We start from the raw sequence: 20420 nt of genomic DNA, 5'->3' as shown, positions 1-20420 counted from the left end.
TCGTGGCATCTGCCAAGGCCTCCTTGGCTTTAATGAAAGTGGCCTCGGCCCCCTCGTCCCAAGTAGTCCTTCCCTTTACCCGACATCAGGGTGTATGAAGGGCGCATGATACCGGCTGCTGACGGGAGGAAATGGTGGTAGAAGTTCACCATACCAATGAACTCCTGTAGGCTTTTGACCATGTTGGGCCGGGCAAAGTGGCAGATCGCGTCTACCTTGGTAGGCAGAGGTGTTGCCCCGTCTTTGGTAATCCTGTGGCCCAGGAAGTCGATGGTATCGAGACTGAACTGGCATTTGGCCGGGTTGATCGTGAGGCCGAAATCACTCAGGCGGGAGTAGAGTTGACGGAGGTGGGACAGATGCTCCTGGTGACCACTGCTGGCTATAAGGATGTCATCCAAATAGATGAACGCAAAGTCCAGGTCGCGTCCCACCACATCCATTAGCCGCTGGAATGTCTGTGTGGCATTCTTCAGGCCGAACGGCATTCGGAGGAACTCGAACAGGCCACACCAGGTGATGAGTGCTGTTTTGGAGATGCCTTCGGGGTGCACCGGGACTTGATGGTATCCCTGGACGAGGTCTATTTTGGAAAATATTCTTGCCCCGCGCAGATTTGCTGCAAAGTCCTGTATGTGCAGCACGGGGTAGTGGTCTGGAGTTGTAGTCTCGTTCAGTCTGCGGTAGTCGCCACATTGTCTCCAACCCCCAGCTGCTTTGGGCACCATGTGCAGGGGGGAGGCCCATGGGCTGTTGGACCTCCGTACGATCCCCAATTCCTCCATCCTCTTGAACTCCTCCTTCACCAGGCGGAGCTTTCCAGGGGAAGCCTTCGAGCACAGGCGTGGAGGGGTGGTCCCTGGGTCGGGATGTGGTGCTGAACCCCGTGTCTGGGCATGGCTGCCGTGAACTGCGGTGCCAGAATCGATGGCAAGTCTGCCAGGACTCTGGCGAATTCGTTGTTCGACAGCCTGATGGAATCCAGGTATGGGGCCGGCAACTTGGCTTCACCCAGGGAGAATGTCTGGAAAGTCTCAGCATGTCTTTTCCCTTGCAGGTCGACCAGCAGGCTGTGAGCTCGCTAGAAGTCTGCCCCCAGGAGTGGTTGGGCCATGGCGGCCAGTGTGAAGTCCCACGTGAACCGGCTGGCGCCAAACTGCAGCTGCACTGTGCAGGTGCCATAGGTCCGTATTGTGCTGCCATTTGCGGCCCTCAGGGTGGGTCTTAGCTTCCTGTTGTGGGTGTCGTACCCCGTCGGGGGCAAGAAGCTGATTTCCGCTCCGGTGTTGACCAAGAAGCGGCGTACAAGAGGCTGTCCTGTTGGCCAGCCGCCATAGTCATTAGCGGCAGCTGGCCCTTGTAGGACTGGCGACAACGGCGGGCTTTTGTGCCCCACCGCTTGTGGTAGAAACACCACTGTTCACTGACCTCCTCACTCCTGCCTCTGTGTTGTGTGTGCCCCCCTGCCAGGCCTGGTCTGGTCCGCTGTTGAGCGCATGGCCTAGAAATCTGACCGACGGACGCCACTTTCTCCCTCTTGGCTTTCCACAGCACATCTGCCCGGGCCGCCACCTTCCAGGGGTCGCTGAAATCTGCGTCAGCCAGCAGCAGACGTATGTCCCTGGGCAGTTGCTCTAGGAATGCTTGTTTGAACATGAGGCAGGGCTTGTGTCCGTCAGCCAGGGCCAGCATCTCGTTCATCAATGCTGACAGCAGTCTGTCTCCCAAACCATCTAGGTGAGTGAGAGGCCAAAGGTCCCAATGAGCAGCACTTTGAATGCTTCATATTTGCCTTCTTCTGGGGGCAACTGTATGAAATCCGCAACCTGGCAGCCATCTCCTGGTCAAGGGCGCTCACCACGTGGTAGTAACACATGGAATCAGAGGATATCTGCTGAATCTGGAACTGGGCTTCTTCTTGGCTAAACCAGACGCGTGGTCGCAGCGTCCAGAAAGTCGGCAGTTTTAGCGAAACTGCGTGAACAGATGAAGAGTCGGTCATCTTTGGTCTAAATCTCGTTTGGACCGTCGGGGTCACCAATGTAGCGATCTGCTACACACAGCGCTGAAATAACGACACGCAGTCGGTAAGTCGTTTTGAGACTAGTTTATTCAAACTTGGCGGCGCTGGCATTTAATCCTTAGTGCCCACCCTAATGAAATGACGTCAGAGGTGCATTACCAAACTCTCAGAAATAGCACGCTGCACAGAAAGTGGGTCGCCACATTATTGGCATCAAACACTCAGCTGGCAGCCGTATGTCTCAGGAAATCGTGGGGTGAGCCTCCCATATCTTTGCATTCATTAAAATGAATGGAAGGAAATCACAGTTTGCTAATGCATGTTGCCAGCTCTCCTAAAGGGATCCAGCACCCACTGCCCAGGAAAGTGGGTGAGGGTAGAAACTCAAAACACATTCAATTTAATGTAGGAAAGTGTGAGGTTCTGCACTTCAGAAGGAAGAGCCAAAGGGCCGATTATTATCGAAATGCAGAGAGACTTCAAATAACTGAATATCTAAACATTATTGTCAAGGAAACACAACAAAATACTACTGCAGGTACATCAGGGAATTAAGAAGGTGAAAGGTATGTTGGCCTAAATTATTAGAGGGTTGGAATTGATAAAGAGAAGTATTGTTACAATTTTACCTGCTGATGGTGAAATAAGATATACGGTACATTACACTGTATTAGCCTCCTTCTTTAAAATAAAGGATATACTAACATTATAGGCAGTGAAGAAGAGATTTAATAGGCTAATTCCTGAGATGAAAAGCTGATTCTATCATGAGCAGATAAAGTAGTATAGCTATTGTATATTCCTTGGAGTTTAGATGAATGAGGGATCATCTTGCTATAACGCACAAGATCTTTAGTGTATGACAGGGTAGAAGTTAAAATGTTTTTAGTAGTGGGAGAATCTTATATGAGGATGTGATTAAAATGGAGGTGTACAGAAAGTTGAAGATATTTCAAGAGAAGATGGATGGAATTTTGAAAGATCAATCGGAATTGTGCACCGTGAGGAACAGGTGTCGAAGAGTAGATGAGGCATAGCTTGAGACCAGAGTCGTGATCTTATTGAATAGTTGGGCAGGTTTGGGGGACCAAGAGGCCTACTCCTGCTATTTTTTTAATGTTCATATGTCATGATGAATTTTACAGCAGGAACGATGTGGTAATCCAATATTTAAGAAATCATGCATTATTTATATATAGGGAAGAAATAGATCATTTCCTGGTTACATACAGTATTCTAAAGGGCGACTGGGTAAAATTAAGTATCTCCTTTTAAAAATAAGCTACCAGAGGAATGTGGTGGAGACTGAGCAAAACCCATTTCTACCACGAGCGGGGAGTGAAACTGCAGTGCCATTTAAATTAGCTCAGGTAAATGTCAGATATGAATCATATTGCAGGAAATTAAATTGAAGGCCCACTGTCTTTAACAGAAACTTTTTTTCTTTGTTTCCATTCACCCATTTTAGAAAGGTGGAAGAACTCATTAAGTAAGAAACAATTTATCTGTCAATTAATTTACTCACAACTACTTTTGCTAAGATTACCATCCCAAAATACACGTAATTTGTGTCTATTTCTGTGAATAAATCCTCTTGGAATTTATTGTTTTGTGCTTTATAAATGCTGGCCAATAAAACGATTTATTTACCTAGATTCCCACCAACAGATTCTTTGCTAAGGGATAAACCAGTTGTGCAATCTAAGTATCAAGAAAGGTAAAATACTTTTATATCATTTCTCTTCTTGCAAACATCACAGCACTCAAAACTTCTGAATTCACATTTTCTACAGAAGTAGAGGTCTGACTTAATTTTTTTATCAGGAAACTTGCATCTGAATAAAAATCTTCAAAAGCACTGCCGTTATAATGAGTGCAAGTCTTAATAGGGAAACACAATTCAATTTTTAGATTTCCAATAAACCAGCCATTTTGATTTTTTTCTAAGCTATTTCTATGTGTTACATTAGCTGCTGAAGTACAGTACATTTGTCTGAAGATGATAATGGTTTTAAAATTTTCTATTATTTCTTCCTTTAAAACTTTCGGCAGAAATTGTGAGATTCGTAATTATAGGTCTGCCCTTGGGACTTCCAGTATGAGAATATTTTTCCTCATCCTACAGCCAATGAATAAAGTTACATTTTTTTCTATGCAAACCAATCTTTGACGTTATTTACCATAAATGTCAAGTTATTGCATAAGATCTCATAGATGGCATTATAATAACTGCTGCAATTTATAGTGAAATGCACTTTCAATGGTAATATTCCGCTGACTGCTGTACAGGGTCTTTCAGTAGGAAACTGTATTAAAAAGGATTTTTATAAAGCAGATTGAAGTTGCATTGTTACAATTTCTTTTCAAAACATTTGCCAAATACACTTTCAGTTATTACACAATGTGACAGGGTTTCTTAACTATGGTAAAGTTTTAACCTATTGAAAAGTCATCTTTGTAAAGTACTTTTGAATGAATAGAGAGAAAAAAAACATTTACTGTAGGCATCAAGTTATAGGTTGTTGTTCTTTTCTTTACATCAAAGGAGTGCAGCTTAATTATTTCAGCTTATACTAGCTACATCACAGCCTGGTATGGAAGCATCAATGCCCTTGAACAGAATACCCTACAAAAGGATACAGCCCAGCCCATCACGGGGAAATCCCTGCCAATCATTGAGCATATCTACATGAAAGACTGTTACAGGAAAGCAGCATCCATCATCAGAAATCCTCCCCACAGCCCAACCACCAACCAAGGCACACTGCCTTCTCACTGCTGCCAACAGAAAGAAGGTAAGGAGCCTCAGGACTCACACCACCAAGTTCAGGAATAGTTACTACCCTTCAACTATCAGGCTCTTGAACCAAAGCGGATTAACTTCACTCAACTTCCCTTGCCCCTTCATTGAAGTGTTCCCACAGCCAATGGGTCCATTTTCAAGGACTCTTCATCTCAATATTTATTATTTGTTTATTTATTTATTTATTATTATTTCTTCTTTTAGTACTTGTATAGTTTCTTGTCTTCCGTACTCTCGTTGAAAGCCCAGTTTGGGTGGTCTTTCATTAATTCTGTTATGGTTATTATTCTATCGACTTATTGAGTATGCCCACAGGAAAATGGATCTTGAGGTTGTATATGGTGACATATATATACTTTGATAATAGAATTTACTTTGAGCATTGAACTTTAGTAAATGGGAATTTTAAATAAGTTGTACAATCATGCATGTTGGAAAGATGGTGTTAGCTCTCAATTATTTTAAGCTTAAATATTATGAGTGATTTCACAAGATGTGAAAAGAATTTGATTATTCATTCTTCAGAACATTCAGGGTATTAGAGCTGACTTTGGCACAAAATTGACCATTAATTCAGAGATGGTGAAATTGTCGCAAATTTTTCAGAGCACCAAGCTTTCTTCCCTGTCCAGGACCCAGGATAGATAAACGAACCTGGGCAGAAAATGGAGTTAGCCACTCATTCATTATCTCAATTCAAAACTAATTTCACTCTCACTCCTCCACACCGTATCACATTTCCTTGGGAATGATAACAACATGGGCCTTGTCAATTCTGTCATGTACTGGAACTGAAATCCCTGGCCAGTTCCTTGCTCGCTCCCTCAATGTCCAGATGTTCTGTGACTATGCACAATGGCTCATGTAGGTTAAGATGGCTGTCGGCTTGTCGCCTTCATTCAGCAGCAAAGCAACATGCTACTTCCATTCAGCCACCAGTACAAACCAAGTGATTGATAAATGCTATCTATCCATTTATAGCAAAGATCACAACTCTACATGCAGCCAGAATCATTCAAGGAATTGGGCTATATAGATAGACAGATATATATATATATTTTGCATGACTCTATGTATGCTCCCTATCTTGAATGTGCTGTAACCAACTCACAAACAAGAGGGAATCTGCAGATGCTGGAAATCCGAGCAACACACACAAAAGGCTGGGGGAGCTCAGCAGGCCAGGCAGCATCTATGGAAAAGAGTATAGTCGACCTTTCGAGCCGATACCCTTCGGCAGGACTGAATGTGCTGCGTATGTTTTGCACCTTAACTCCAGAGGAACATTATTTCCTACAGCTCTATTCATGTATGGTTGAATGATAATTAAACTTAAATTTGATTTGAAGACAAAGAGATAGGGTACATTGTTGGGACTCAAATATTATCACTCCAGGTGAATCCTATAGGATTCTGTTCCATGGTGAGAAGTTGCAATCGGGAACGTAGAGGGAAAGAATATAAAGAAGAAACATACCGTCACGATGTGCGTTGGCAATATCGGAACCCAAGTGCAGAGAAACAACTAATTCAGATGTAAAGACGGTGATGAAAGTTTATTTTTAATTCCAAAGGAACACTGATAGCTCAGCCAAACGTCACCACGAGAAGTAACTTTCTCAAAATTACAACTCAGAGATTAGTGCTAATTGGGCATCCGCTTAAATAATACAAGTAACACAGAATCCCTGAGCCTAAAACAAAATAAACCCAAAGCTTAACCTGAAGGCAGCAGGATATCGCATTGCAAAGAATGAATCGCTCAATAAAAACACAAGGATCGCTAAACAGTTACCCACTGTTATTAAACAACAATTAACCAACTCAGGTGCTATTAAAGTCTCAGAACCCAATGCTCTCTTCACAGGATCGAAGAACTCATTACACATACATAAATAAGAAAGAAACAGAGTAAAGGACAAGAAATACATCTGGAAAGGTCATAGTCATATTGAATTTTGGGGTGAGCTTGAAGGGCTGAGGGATCGACTTCAGGTCTTTTTTTTATCTTCTCATTTCAGTGAAGATTTATTTTGGATGAGATAAACAAAGTATAGTCTAGCACTCCATCCACCTGCAGATTATAATTGAATAAATGTTGCTGTGGGCTTAATGGCAGTATTATTTTGAACCAGATTTCAAATGAAAATAGGTTGTTAATCACCATGTTAATTTATGCTTGTGCAATATTACAAGACTATTGAACAAAATTGTAATGTTGTCATATTTCTACCGCATTTTTCAGTTAAACATCATTTATAGTTTTGTATTCCATAATTTGGTTTTCATTGGCCAAAACCTATCATTTTCCCTGTTCAGCGATTCCAGTCAACATTCAGAATTATTTATCATCCTGTCTCTACTTATGGCATATGTTTCTTCAAATTTTAAATAGGCATTGGAGAGTATTCAGAGGAGGTTTACAAGAATGATACTGGGAATGAAACTGTTTAATTTATGAGAAGCATTTGATGCCCATGGGCCTGTACTCGCTGGAGTACAGAATGAATGTGGATGAAGGTGGATCTCACTGAAACCCTCTGAGAATTGAAAGTCTTGGGTAGAGTGGTGATGGGCAGAATATTTGCAATAGTGGGAGAGTCTAGGACCACAGAGCACAGGCACAGAGTAGAAGGTCATCTCCTTTAGAACAGAGATGGAGGAACCTCTTAAGTCAGGGTAGTGATCCCGCGGAATTCATTGTCACAGTTGGTTGTGGAGGCCAAATCATTAGGTATATCTAAAGCTGAAGTTGATAGGTTCATGATCAGTAAGGTTATCAAAGGTTACAGAGAAAAGAAAAGAGACTGGGGTTGAGCGGGAAAATAAAATCAGCTATGAATCAGTGGGCCAAATAGTTTAATTCTGCTCCTACATCTTATGGTCATATGGATTATTCTGTTTTCTAAAGTTCTATTTCCTCTTCAACCAAAAGATCTTTAATAGCATTTTGAGCAGCAGTTTATTGCTGATTACCACTAGAACAGCTAAAGGTGGTCAGATGTTAATTAGTGAATGCATCTTCATCTGCATCTAAGCACTGGCATTGATGAGTCAAATTGCAGCTGAAGAAGAAGATCAAACCCTTCATTTTCTGACTGTGGATGATCTCTGCCAGTCTACAATTGGCTCTAATAATCAATTTCTGTGGTTGAAGCTGAAATGCCAAGGTCCAATTTGATCCAGAGATGTCATCAGTTTGACCTGTGCATTAGTCCCCATATCCTTCAATTGCTTTCACTATTTTTAGACATATATTAGTCTCTTTTTCTAAATTCATGGAGGGAGAGATTACTGCACAGCAGAGGCAGTCGATTGGGATGATGGCCTTCATTATGAGAGGAGTTGAATACAAGAGTAAATGTGTCATAAAGTCATAGAGCTTGGAAAACAGGCCCTTTGCTCCAACAGGTCCAGGCTGACCAAATTGCCTTACTGAGCTAGTTCCACTTGCCTACACTTGGCCACTACACCCTGAGTCCTGCAGGCCTCTGTGGCTTGTCGTAAAAAATTTACTACACGTTACCTTAACAAGAGTCGTTAAGCCCTTATGCTTTCGGTTTAACCTTGTCAAGTTAATTGTGACTGGCATGTGCTGTTCCTCCACACGTGGGTCCAGCCCTGCGAGCGCACACCGTGATGCCTTATCCCCCCCCCCCCCAAACCTTTCCTGTCTATCTCTGTCCAAATACCTTTGTAAATGTTGTAATTGTACCCACCTCTACCACTTCCTCGTGCACACACCTCCTTCCATATAGGCATCTCCCTCTGTGTAAAAAATTTGCTCCTCAGGTCCCTTCTTTAAATCTTTCCCTCACAGTGTAAACGTATGCTGTCAAGTTTTGGAGCCCCTTAACCTGGGGAAAAGACTGTGACTATTCACCTTGTCTGTGTCCCTCATGAATTTCTAAACCTCTATGAGTTCACCCAGCCTCCAGAACTCCAAGGAAAGAAGCTCCAGTCTGTCCAGCCTCAAGTCCTTGGAATAAACTTGTATTTGCTTTTCATTTTATTGACATTATTCCTATTGAAGGGAGACCAGAACTGAACATAGAACTCCAAAAGTGGCCACAGTGATGTGAACCTTTGTCTGACCATATCTCTGGGCTATTGTGCACATCCTGACCTGCTTTCATAAATAAATAATATAAATGACACCAACAAATATTAATTAGATTGTTTTTTGGGATAGCGTGCCTCTCAACTGAGGAGGAATTGAGTATCTAGACCTCTAGTTCTAGAGTTTAGAAGAATGAGAGGCGATCTCATTGAAATGTACACAGATCTCTGAAGGATGGGCAGTAGGATGCAGTGAGGATGTTTTCCCTAACTGAGGCATTTTGAACTAGGGTCACACTATCAAAATTAGCAGTGGGCCTTTTAGGGCTTAAAAGAGGAAAGATTTCTCCACTCTGAAGTTAATGAATTGTTGGAATTGCCTACCCTGATGGCTGAGTTCATTCAAAGCAGAAACTGCTAAGATTTGTAGAAACACAAACATGAGGAAATCTGCGGATGCTGGGAATTCAAGCAACACACACAAAATGGTGGTGGAATGCAGCAAGTCAGGCAGCATCTATAGGAAGAAGTACAGTCAACGTTTCGGGCCGAGACCCTTTGTCAGGACTGACGAAGGGTCTCGGCCCAAAATGTCGACTGTATTTCTTCCTACAGATGCTACCTGGATTGCTGAGTTCCACCAAGATTAGTAGGAATGTAGACAGTTCAGAAATCATTGTTTAAGGTAGCCTGGGCATGATGTTGTTGAATAATGAGCAGGTTCAAAGGGCCAGTTGTTCTTCGATTCCATGTCTTCCTAGATCATGGTTTCCCTGCATTCCCCGCACACTCCCAATCCAGCCACGGTGTTGGCCAGGCTGTGATATTATCTAAGGATCCTATAATCCCTGCCTGTAACAGAGCGCCATGAAGCACAATTTCCATGCCAAAGCTGTGCAGTGTCTGGACTCTCGTGTCTAAGCCCACGTGTCTCAAGTGCTGCTGAAGAGTTCAATGGAGGGCTAACAGCCAAGACAATCATTGGAGCCTCACAGCTACTTTCAGATATCCCACTGAGCAGGGAACTGGAATTTCTAGGTAAAAGTGTGCATTGTAATTTGTGTGGCCGACCATTGTCAAACCTGGATATTCCAGGTTTGAGTATAGTGTGCAGTTTTTTTGCAGTTTCTTGTGGAAGCAGCCCGTTCACTGGACAAATGATGGATTTTCCATGCAGGAATAACCTGTAATATTTCAAAATCAGACTGTTTCAATTCAATTATTCTGCATTATCTATAAGGAACCAGCAGTAAAATATTTTTTTCTCGGTTAGCCAGCATAGTAATGAAATTCTCTGCAGCTCCACTGCGCTGTACACCCAAAGTTGAACTCTAACATTGGTCAAATACATTGTGGGTGAAATGAGTTCTCTTTTTATTATCATTGAACTTTGACTTATGATATTAAATGGCTTCTATTTACTTGTCATCCCTGATTAATCTTCTACAATGATTACTTCACTTTCTGAGACAGTCTCCAGGATGTCCTTTCATTTAGTATTGACACTCTATTTGCCTAACAGTCATTTATAACTTTTATAATTACCATCAACAATGGTGCTATTTTGAGTACTCTTTTCAGCAGAGCTTTCAACAATTTTGGAAAAAGATTGCTTTCTTGGGTGACTCAGTATAGATTCAAAATATTGGATTTAAAATATAAATGATCTCACTTTTATGATAATCAGAACAATAACTGTGCTGTCTTTACGACAGTTATTTAGTTTATAATATTTTCGCTTAGTAATTCATTCAATAGTATTTTCTAGTTAGAATTAGAAGTGTTTAAAGTGTATTCATTGCATGTAAAATATATCGGCATGCGATGACGTCACATCCGGTTTCGCCGCGTCTTGTGGGAAAACACCGGTTTGAAATTAGCGCGAGGGTGGGGGCTCACCACGAGGCACACCTGAGCAGAAGCAGTTTTGCAGGCATGAGAAATCACAGTGAGAGCAACGCTGTAAGTTAATAGATAATCGATATATTGAACTAAGATGTTAATGCCGATCCTGTTAGAAGTAACGATGGTAGATAATGTTTATGCTTTCGTTAGTTAAAGAGTCGCGGATAGTTTGCATGGAAGTGTATTTAAAGTAGTCAATGGAGCAGGTAAACTCTCCCTGTATACTGCACCTTAGTGTAATGTAGTTATAGTCACCTTTGCAAGTATTTACACTTGAAATGTGATATTAAGGAAGGAACAAATACTGTATCAATCTTGTATTGTTTTATCAACAGTTTTCACCATATGTTAATGTGAAGAGTGAACAGTAAATGGTTAATCTTACTGCGATCTGGTTTGCATTGGCTGTGGTTTATCCGGACGTTAAATTCGGCGTTTCGTTACACCCGAAGGAGAACGTTACAGTGAAAAAGCGGCATTATCAGGTGTTTCAAGTGCTGCAATGTCAGCTCAATCCAGCATCAAGTCGACGCCGCCCAGCGACAAGGGCAGTAAACCGACATCAAGTAAGCCCACCCAGGCGTTATCAGGTGTTCCAAGTGCTGCAATGTCAGCTCGATCCGGGATCAAGTCGATGGCGCCCAGCGACAAGGGCAGTAGAACGACATCAAGTAAGTCCACAAAGGCAAGAGCCAAGGCAGAAGCCGCCAAGGTGCGACTGCATTACGCCAAACAAGAGGCAGTTTTGAAAATGAAACTGGCCACCAAAGAAGCCGAAAGGGCCGCCAGACAAAGAGAAGAGGCTGCCAGAGAAGCCGAAATCCAGAAAGAAAGGGCCGCCAAAGAAGCCGAAAGGGCCGCCAGACAAAGAGAAGAGGCTGCCAGAGAAGCCGAAATCCAGAAAGAAAGGGCCGCCAGAGAAGCCGAAGAGGCCGAAACCCAGTTGGAAATGACAAAAATATCGACAGAGTTGCATGTGCTGCAGCTAGAAGGAGAAGGAGAAGCTGCCAGGGTGAAAGCAGAGTACATAGAAGAAGCTGAAGGGTCGCGTGATCTGACCGAAACAAGTTCTGCTTTGGAAAGGACCAGACTGGAACGCACGAGCGACTATGTACAATATCAAGCAGACAGGCAGGCTCGTCTCCCCTCTCCATACCTATTCGATAACTTCCCCAGCTACGAGGAAGAGAATTTACCCTCGCGGCCCCGCGATGAAGTCAAGAATGAAAGAGCTGACAACCGATATACTTTGACACCAAAGTTACAAAGTTCGATGCGAAGAGACGCGGAGGTTGAATCCAGGATGGCAAATTCCATGAGAAACGTGCGTTCTCAGTCATATGGGCGCCAACGTACTTCTCCAGCCCGCATGCCGCTTGCAGCCGATCCCACGCTGCAGTATTTAGCACGACGGGATCTCGTCACTTCGGGACTGTACCAGTTTGACGATAAACCCGAAAATTACCGTGCTTGGCTCTCCACATTCACCAACGTGATTGACGGGGTCCAGCTCAGTGCAACCCAAAGGTTGGACCTTATGGCGAAATGGCTGGGGAAAGAATCACGCGACCAGGTGAGACGCATGCGTTCAGTGTACATCAACAAACCTGAGCTAGCCTTAAGCGAAGCGTGGGAGAGACTTTGGGAGAGATATGGGGCCCCCGACATTATTGAAGCGGCGCTATATCGACGTCTGTGAAACTTTCCTAAGGTGTCAGCCAAAGATCACTTTAAGTTAAGAGAATTCGGAGATTTACTCATGGAGATCCAAGGCGCCAAAGAAGATGGCTATTCAGCTGGTTTAGTATTCCTAGATACTCCATCCGGGATTAGACCAATTGTGGACAAACTTCCATTTGGGCTGCAGGACAAGTGGCTGACTGTTGCCTCAGAGTACAAGGAAGACCACGATGGTCGATTTCCTCCCTTTGAGCTCCTCACTAGGTTTGTGTGCAAGGAGGCGAAGAGGTGAAACGACCCTAGCCTTGTAGGTCCAGGAAGCAGTTCGATTTACACCGAGCCAGGCAGATCCGTTTCGAATGTTTTCAACATTGATAAACCCGTGTCAGTGCTCAAGACCGAAGCCCTTACGACTAACAACGACCCTGGCAAGTATTGTCCATTGCATAACAAACCTCACCCCCTGAAAGCATGCAGAATGTTTAGGGAAAAACCCCTTGAAGAGAGGACGGCTCTTCTCAAGGAGAAAAGAATATGTTTTAGATGCTGTTCCTCAACCTCTCACCTCGCCAGAGAGTGTACGATCGCCGTGAAGTGTCCGGAATGTGGCAGCCCAGATCACGTCGAGGCCATGCATCCCGACCTGTCACCACAAACCGAGAGCGCTCCTTCACCCCCACAACAGAACGGCGGGGAGGGAGAGGCTCATTCTAGGTCAATAGCTGTCAGCACGAACTGTACAGAAGTTTGCGGTCAAACTCAGTCAAGTCGTTCTTGTTCCAAGATCTGCCTCACTAAGGTGTACCCTAAAGGAGCCAAAGACAAGGCCATCAAAGCCTATGTGATTCTGGACGATCAGAGCAATCGTTCACTAGTCAGTCCAGAGTTCTTTAAATTGTTCAACATTGAGAGTGAGCGGTTCCCATACTACCTCAAAACTTGCTCAGGCAACATGGAAACCCAAGGAAGGAAGGCAGAAGGCATCCAGATCGAGTCCCTGGATGGTAAAGTCGTCATCTGTCTCCCTCCGCTCTTAGAGTGCAATGAAATCATGAATAACCGCGCTGGGATCCCGACACCAAGTGCGGTGCTACACCAGCCGCATCTCCACCACATCGCCAAACACATCCCAGAACTGGATCCGAAAGCGGAAATACTCCTGCTATTAGGAAGAGATGTTATCCAGGTACACAAGGTTAGGCAGCAGATCAATGGACCACTCAACGCTCCCTTCGCGCAACGTCTGGATCTGGGCTGGGTGGTGATAGGAGAGGTGTGTCTCGGTGACGTACACAAACCGATGGTTAACACACTCAAGACCAATGTGCTAGAGAGTGGCCGCCATTCAATCTTTCAACCCTGCCCGAGTGTCCCGTGCATCAAGGAAGCACAACAAGGCGTTAACAAGCGCGAGGCAAGCGACGAGTCGCTGGGCCAGTCAGTCTTCGCTCTAACGAAGTATGACAACAAACTTGCACAATCAGCTCAAGATACCATTTCTTTAAAAACCAAAGACACCAAGGTCTTCAGAGATGAAGCAAATAATGGGGTTGCCCCATTGCCAATCAGAGAACCACGCCAGCGCTCACCAGATAACAAAGAGCAGGCAGTCAAACGGTTCACGTCCTTACGGAAAACCCGGAAAAGGAAACCCGAGATGCAGCAACGCACCCGATTGGCCCACGAGGTACTGTGCACCCTAATGGCAGAGGTCACAGCCATTATAAACGCACAATCATTCCTACCTGTGTCTTCTGACCCAGAAAACCCCTTTATACTTTCGCCATCAACGCTCCTTACGCAGAAGGCAGGAGCACCTCCTCCACCAGGAGACTTCTCAGACAAGGATTTGTACACAAAGCAATGGAGACAAGTCCAGGCTCTGGCAAATCAGTTCTGGCCCCGCTGGAGACAGGAATATCTACCCTCGTTGCAACAGAGACGAAAGTGGACAGAACCCCGCAGGAATCTTCAAGTCGGAGACCTAGTCCTGCTCAGGGACAAGCAGATCACCCGCAACAGCTGGCCAATGGCCAGAATCACTGCTACATTCCCTAGCGAGGATGGACATGTCAGGAAGATCGAATTGAAGACTACCGACCAAGGCGATGTGAAAATTTACCAAGGGCCCGTTACAGAAGTTATTCTACTTCTACCCAATGACTGATTAAGAGACTAAGTTTTGTACTCTGCTCATTGTGACCTTACGAAGGTCAAGCGGGGAGTGTGCTGTCTTTACGACAGTTATTTAGTTTATAATATTTTCGCTTAGTAATTCATTCAATAGTATTTTCTAGTTAGAATTAGAAGTGTTTATAGTGTATTCATTGCATGTAAAATATATCGGCATGCGATGACGTCACATCCGGTTTCGCCGCGTCTTGTGGGAAAACACCGGTTTGAAATTAGCGCGAGGGTGGGGGCTCACCACGAGGCACACCTGAGCAGAAGCAGTTTTGCAGGCATGAGAAATCACAGTGAGAGCAACGCTGTAAGTTAATAGATAATCGATATATTGAACTAAGATGTTAATGCCGATCCTGTTAGAAGTAACGACGGTAGATAATGTTTATGCTTTCGTTAGTTAAAGAGTCGCGGATAGTTTGCATGGAAGTGTATTTAAAGTAGTCAATGGAGCAGGTAAACTCTCCCTGTATACTGCACCTTAGTGTAATGTAGTTATAGTCACCTTTGCAAGTATTTACACTTGAAATGTGATATTAAGGAAGGAACAAATACTGTATCAATCTTGTATTGTTTTATCAACAGTTTTCACCATATGTTAATGTGAAGAGTGAACAGTAAATGGTTAATCTTACTGCGATCTGGTTTGCATTGGCTGTGGTTTATCCGGACGTTAAATTCGGCGTTTCGTTACACCCGAAGGAGAACGTTACAATAACTATTTGGATTTTGTTCAGTAAGTCTACAAAGGAGATTTTATTTAAGACTGTCAGTGCATCTAAATTAGATGTTGAAGCAAGTTCTCTTGACATATAATTTTTGGTATCAGGGTATATTGGACTCAAAATAACTGGAAATATTGACATTTTATTCTACTTTTTATACTTTTAAGGAAACATTTCTTATTTCATAAAGAATTCCACTTCTGTCATCTTTTTAAAGATATGTTCCGATAAAACTAATTAGGCTTATGGACCTCATAATCTCTCCTGGGAACTAAGAACATTCAAAAACAGAAACCTCAAAACCATTGGATGTCCCGTGTCAGCAATTCCACTTGTTTGTTCTGACACAGGAGCATAAATGGGCTGTGGTTTCCCCAGGAGTTATACTGTGGGGAATGTGCCCACTGAAAGAGCGCCAGGTCGAATCTGCAACAGGAAATGAATATTTGTTTATCTGAAAGGAATAAACTCTGAGGAACTAAATGTAAAGTAATTTCCTTCTTTGAGTAATTGAGATCGTTTAGATGCTTTTAGTTGCGCAAAATCAGAATTGAAATTGTTTATTATCACTGAACTATGCCGTGAAATTTGTTGTTTTTTGAAGCAGTGCAGTGCAAGACATAAAAGTATTAGTATAAGTTACGTTAAAAATAAATTGTGCAAAAGAGGGACAGCAAGGTAGTATTCATGAAGGGCCAGAAAAGGGCAGCTTTTGGCTGAGGAGGAAAGAGATAAATTGGGGGACTGACAATCCCCACTGGAAGCTGCAAGGGTGGCAAGCAGATGTCCCCACCACCAGGAGATGTGCCAGGGCTAAGGGAATGAAACATCAATGGATGGTGTTTTCTGGCTAATGACCCTGCAGCTGACCTAAGGGCACTGTTGGAGGTACGGCAGGTGGCAACACCATGTAGGAAACATTATTCTTGCAGTATTAAGATCTTTACAGTCCTTCATATTTCTGACAATTGACTCAAGTTTAGGAACCTAGTTTATCCAGCTATCAATATATTCACTGCTATTTCACCCCCAGCCCACCCACCATCACACAATGACATTGCAGAACTCTGCAGGCAATGCTGAGCCTGCAATGGGATTGACATCAGGCAGCCAGCGCTGACAGATTCGGAAATGATAGGTCCACGCTTGGCACGTAGGTCAGCAAAGAGCAAGGCAGCAAACTCTTGCTCAAACACTCAGCAGGTCAGGTGATATCCGAGCTATGAGAAATACTTAAATGTGTCAGAACTGGAAAAGAGTGAAAAAGGGTTAGTTTTATGGTGTGGGAGGCTCTGATAGTACAAAAAGAATATCTCTAATAGCATTTGGCTAGGAATATCACATCAACAAGTTGGTAATGGAGTTAAATGAGAAAAGTTAGAGAAACAAACAAATAACTAAGAAAATCTATGAATAGCAGGCCATTACCTAAGGTAGGAGAAATAAAAATTGAGAATGAACAAAGCAAAGCAGACAGAAAGACCACTACGGAGAGAACATAGAACATAGAACAGTACAGCACAGTACAGGCCCTTCGGCCCATAATGTTGTGCCAACCCTCAAACCCTGCCTCCCATATAACCCCCCACCTTAACTTACTCCATATACCTGTCTAAGTAGTCTCTTAAACTTTACTAGTGTATCTGTCTCCACCACTGACTCAGGCAGTGCATTCCACGCACCAACCACTCTCTGAGTGAGAAACCTTCCTTTAATATCCCCCTTGAACTTCCCTCCCCTTACCTTAAAGCCATGTCCTCTTGTATTGAGCAGTGGTGCCCTGGGGAAGAGGCGCTGGCTGTCCACTCTGTCTATTCCTCTTAATATCTTGTACACCTCTATCATGTCTCCTCTCATCCTCCTTCTCTCCAAAGAGTAAAGCCCTAGCTCCCTTAATCTCTGATCATAATCCATACACTCTAAACCAGGCAGCATCCTGGTAAATCTCCTCTGTACCCTTTCCAATGCTTCCACATCCTTCCTAGAGTGAGGCGACCAGAACTGAACACAGTACTCCAAGTGTGGCCTAACTAGAGTTTTATAAAGCTGCATCATGACATCACGTCTCTTAAACTCTATTCCTCGACTTATGAAAGCTAACACCCCATAAGCTTTCTTAACTACCCTATCTACTTGTGAGGCAACTTTCAGGGATCTGTGGACATGTAGCCCCAGATCCCTCTGCACCTCCACACTACCACGTATCTTGCCATTTACTTTGTACTCTGCCTTGGAGTTTGTCCTTCCAAAATGTACCACCTCACACTTCTCCGGGTTGAACTCCATCTGCCACTTCTCAGCCCACTTCTGCATCCTATCAATGTCCCTCTGCAATCTTCGACAGTCCTCAACACTATCTCCAACACCACCAACCTTTGTGTCGCCTGCAAACTTGCCACCCCACCCTTCTACCCCCATATCCAGGTCGTTAATAAAAATCACGAAAAGTAGAGGTCCCAGAACAGATCCTTGTGGGACACCACTTCGTCACAACCTTCCAATCTGAATGTACTCCCTCCACCATGACCTTCTGCCTTCTGCAGGCAAGCCAATTCTGAATCCACCTGACCAAACTTCCCTGGATCCCATGCCTTCTGACTTTCTGAATAAGCCTACCGTGTGGAACCTTGTCAAATGCCTTACTAAAATCCATGTAGATCACATCCACTGCACTACCCTCATCTATATGCCTGGTCACCTCCTCAACGTATTCTATCAGGCTTGTTAGACATGATCTGCCCTTCACAAAGCCATGCTGACTGTCCCTGATCAGACCATGATTCTCTAAATGCCCATAGATCCTATCTCTAAGAATCATTTCCAACAGCTTTCCCACCACAGACATAAGGCTCACTGGTCTATAATTACCCGGACTATCCCTACTAGCTCTTTTGAACAAGGGGACAAAATTTGTCTCCCTCCAATCCTCCGGTACCATTCCCATGGACAACAAGGACATAAAGATCCTAGCCAGAGGCTCAGCAATCTCTTCCCTCGCCTCGCGGAGCAGCCTGGGGAATATTCCATCAGGCGCCGGGGACTTATCTATCCTAATGTATTTTAACAGCTCCAACACCTCCTCTCCCTTAATATCAACATGCTCCAGAACATCAAGCTCACTCATATTGTCCTCACCGTCATCAAGTTCCCTCTCAGTGGTGAAAACCGAAGAGAAGTATTCATTGAGGACCTCGCTCACTTACACAGCCTCCAGGCGCATCTTCCCACCTTTATCTCTAATCAGTCCTCTCTTCACTCCTGTCATCCTTTTGTTCTTCACATAATTGAAGAATGCCTTGGGGTTTTCCCTTACCCTACTCGCCAAGGACTTCTCATGCCCCCTTCTTGCTCTTTTCAGCCCCTTCTTAAGCTCCTTTCTTGCTACCCTATATTCCTCAATAGACCCATCTGATCCTTGCTTCCTAAACCTCATGTATGCTGCCTTCTTCCACCTGACTAGATTTTCCACATCACTTGTCACCCATGGTTCCTTCACCCTACCATTCTTTATCTTCCTCACCAGGGCAAATTTATCCCTAACATCCTGCAAGATATTCCTAAACATTGACCACATGTCCATAGTACATTTCCCTGCAAAAACATCATCCCAATTCACACCTGCAAGTTCTAGCCTTATAGCCTCATAATTTGCCCTCCCCCAATTAAAATTTTTTTCTGTCCTCTCTGATTCTAACCTTTTCCATGATAATGCTAAAGGTCAGGGAGCAGTGATCACTGTCCCCCAGATGCTCACCCACTGACAGATCTGTGACCTGACCCGGTTTGTTACCTAATACTAGATCTAGTATGGCATTCCCCCTCGTTGGCCTGTCCACATACTGTGACAGGAATCCATCCTGGACACACTTAACAAACTTTGCCCCATCTAAACCCTTGGAACTAATCAAGTGCCAATCAATATTAGGGAAGTTAAAGTCACCCATGATAACAACCCTGTTACTTTTGCACCTTTCCAAATTTGCCTCCCAATCTGCTCCTCGGTATCTCTGCTGCTACCAGGGGGCCTATAGAATACCCCCAGTAGAGTAACTGCTCCCTTCCTGTTCCTGACTTACACCCATACTGACTCAAAAGAGAATCCTGCTACATTACCCACCCTTTCTGCAGCTGTAATAGTATCCCTGACCAGTAATGCCACCACTCCTCCCTTTCCCCCCCTCTCTATCCCTTTTAAAGCACTAAAATCCAGGAATATTGAGAATCCATTCCTGCCCTGGTGCCAGCCAAGTCTCCGTAATGGCCACTACATCATAATTCCATGTATGTATCCAAGCTCTCAGTTCATCACCTTTGTTCCTGATGCTTCTTGCATTGAAGTACACACACTTTAGCCCTTCTACCTTACTACCTTTACACCCTTTATTCTGCTGCTTTTTCCTCAAAGCCTCTCTATATGTTAGATCTGGCTTTACTCCATGCACTTCTTTCACTGCTCTATCGCTCCGGGTCCCATCCCCCTTGCAAATTAGTTTAAACCCTCCCGAACCATGCTAGCAAACCTACCTGCAAGGATATTGCTCCCCTTGCAGGTAGGTTTGCTAGCATGGTTCGGAAGGGTTTAAACTAATTGAAGGTTGTTTATTTTGTGTTTCCAGAATCTTCCGTTTTTATTATAAATTTCCAACATCCACAGTTTTCAGTTTTTCCTTTTAAAATACATCACATTATCTAGCAATGCCAATCATCGGGGGGGGGGGGGGGGCAGCTTGGACATTGCACTGTTCAAGTCATTCTGTTTTTAAAGTTAGTTAAGAAGCTCAATAAAACAAAAAAAACTAAAATCCAAATATCATACCTGTTGCAACACACACAAAGTGGTGGAGGAACTCAACAGGACAGGTTGTCAAGCCATTCATAACTTGTAGCAAAAGACAAATGTGCACTTTAGTTCCATCATGAATATTCCAGTGCAAAATCTTATAGTTTTATTCTTTCATTTACTTGTTATCCACCAGCCAATTAGACCAGTTAGATTTATACGTAGAAATAATTACTTCAATTACTTTAACTAATAGCTTTC

Source organism: Hypanus sabinus, chromosome 6 (genome assembly GCF_030144855.1).
Source record: "Hypanus sabinus isolate sHypSab1 chromosome 6, sHypSab1.hap1, whole genome shotgun sequence".
NCBI lineage: Eukaryota > Metazoa > Chordata > Chondrichthyes > Myliobatiformes > Dasyatidae > Hypanus > Hypanus sabinus.
Note: the sequence above shows the minus strand (reverse complement) of the source record.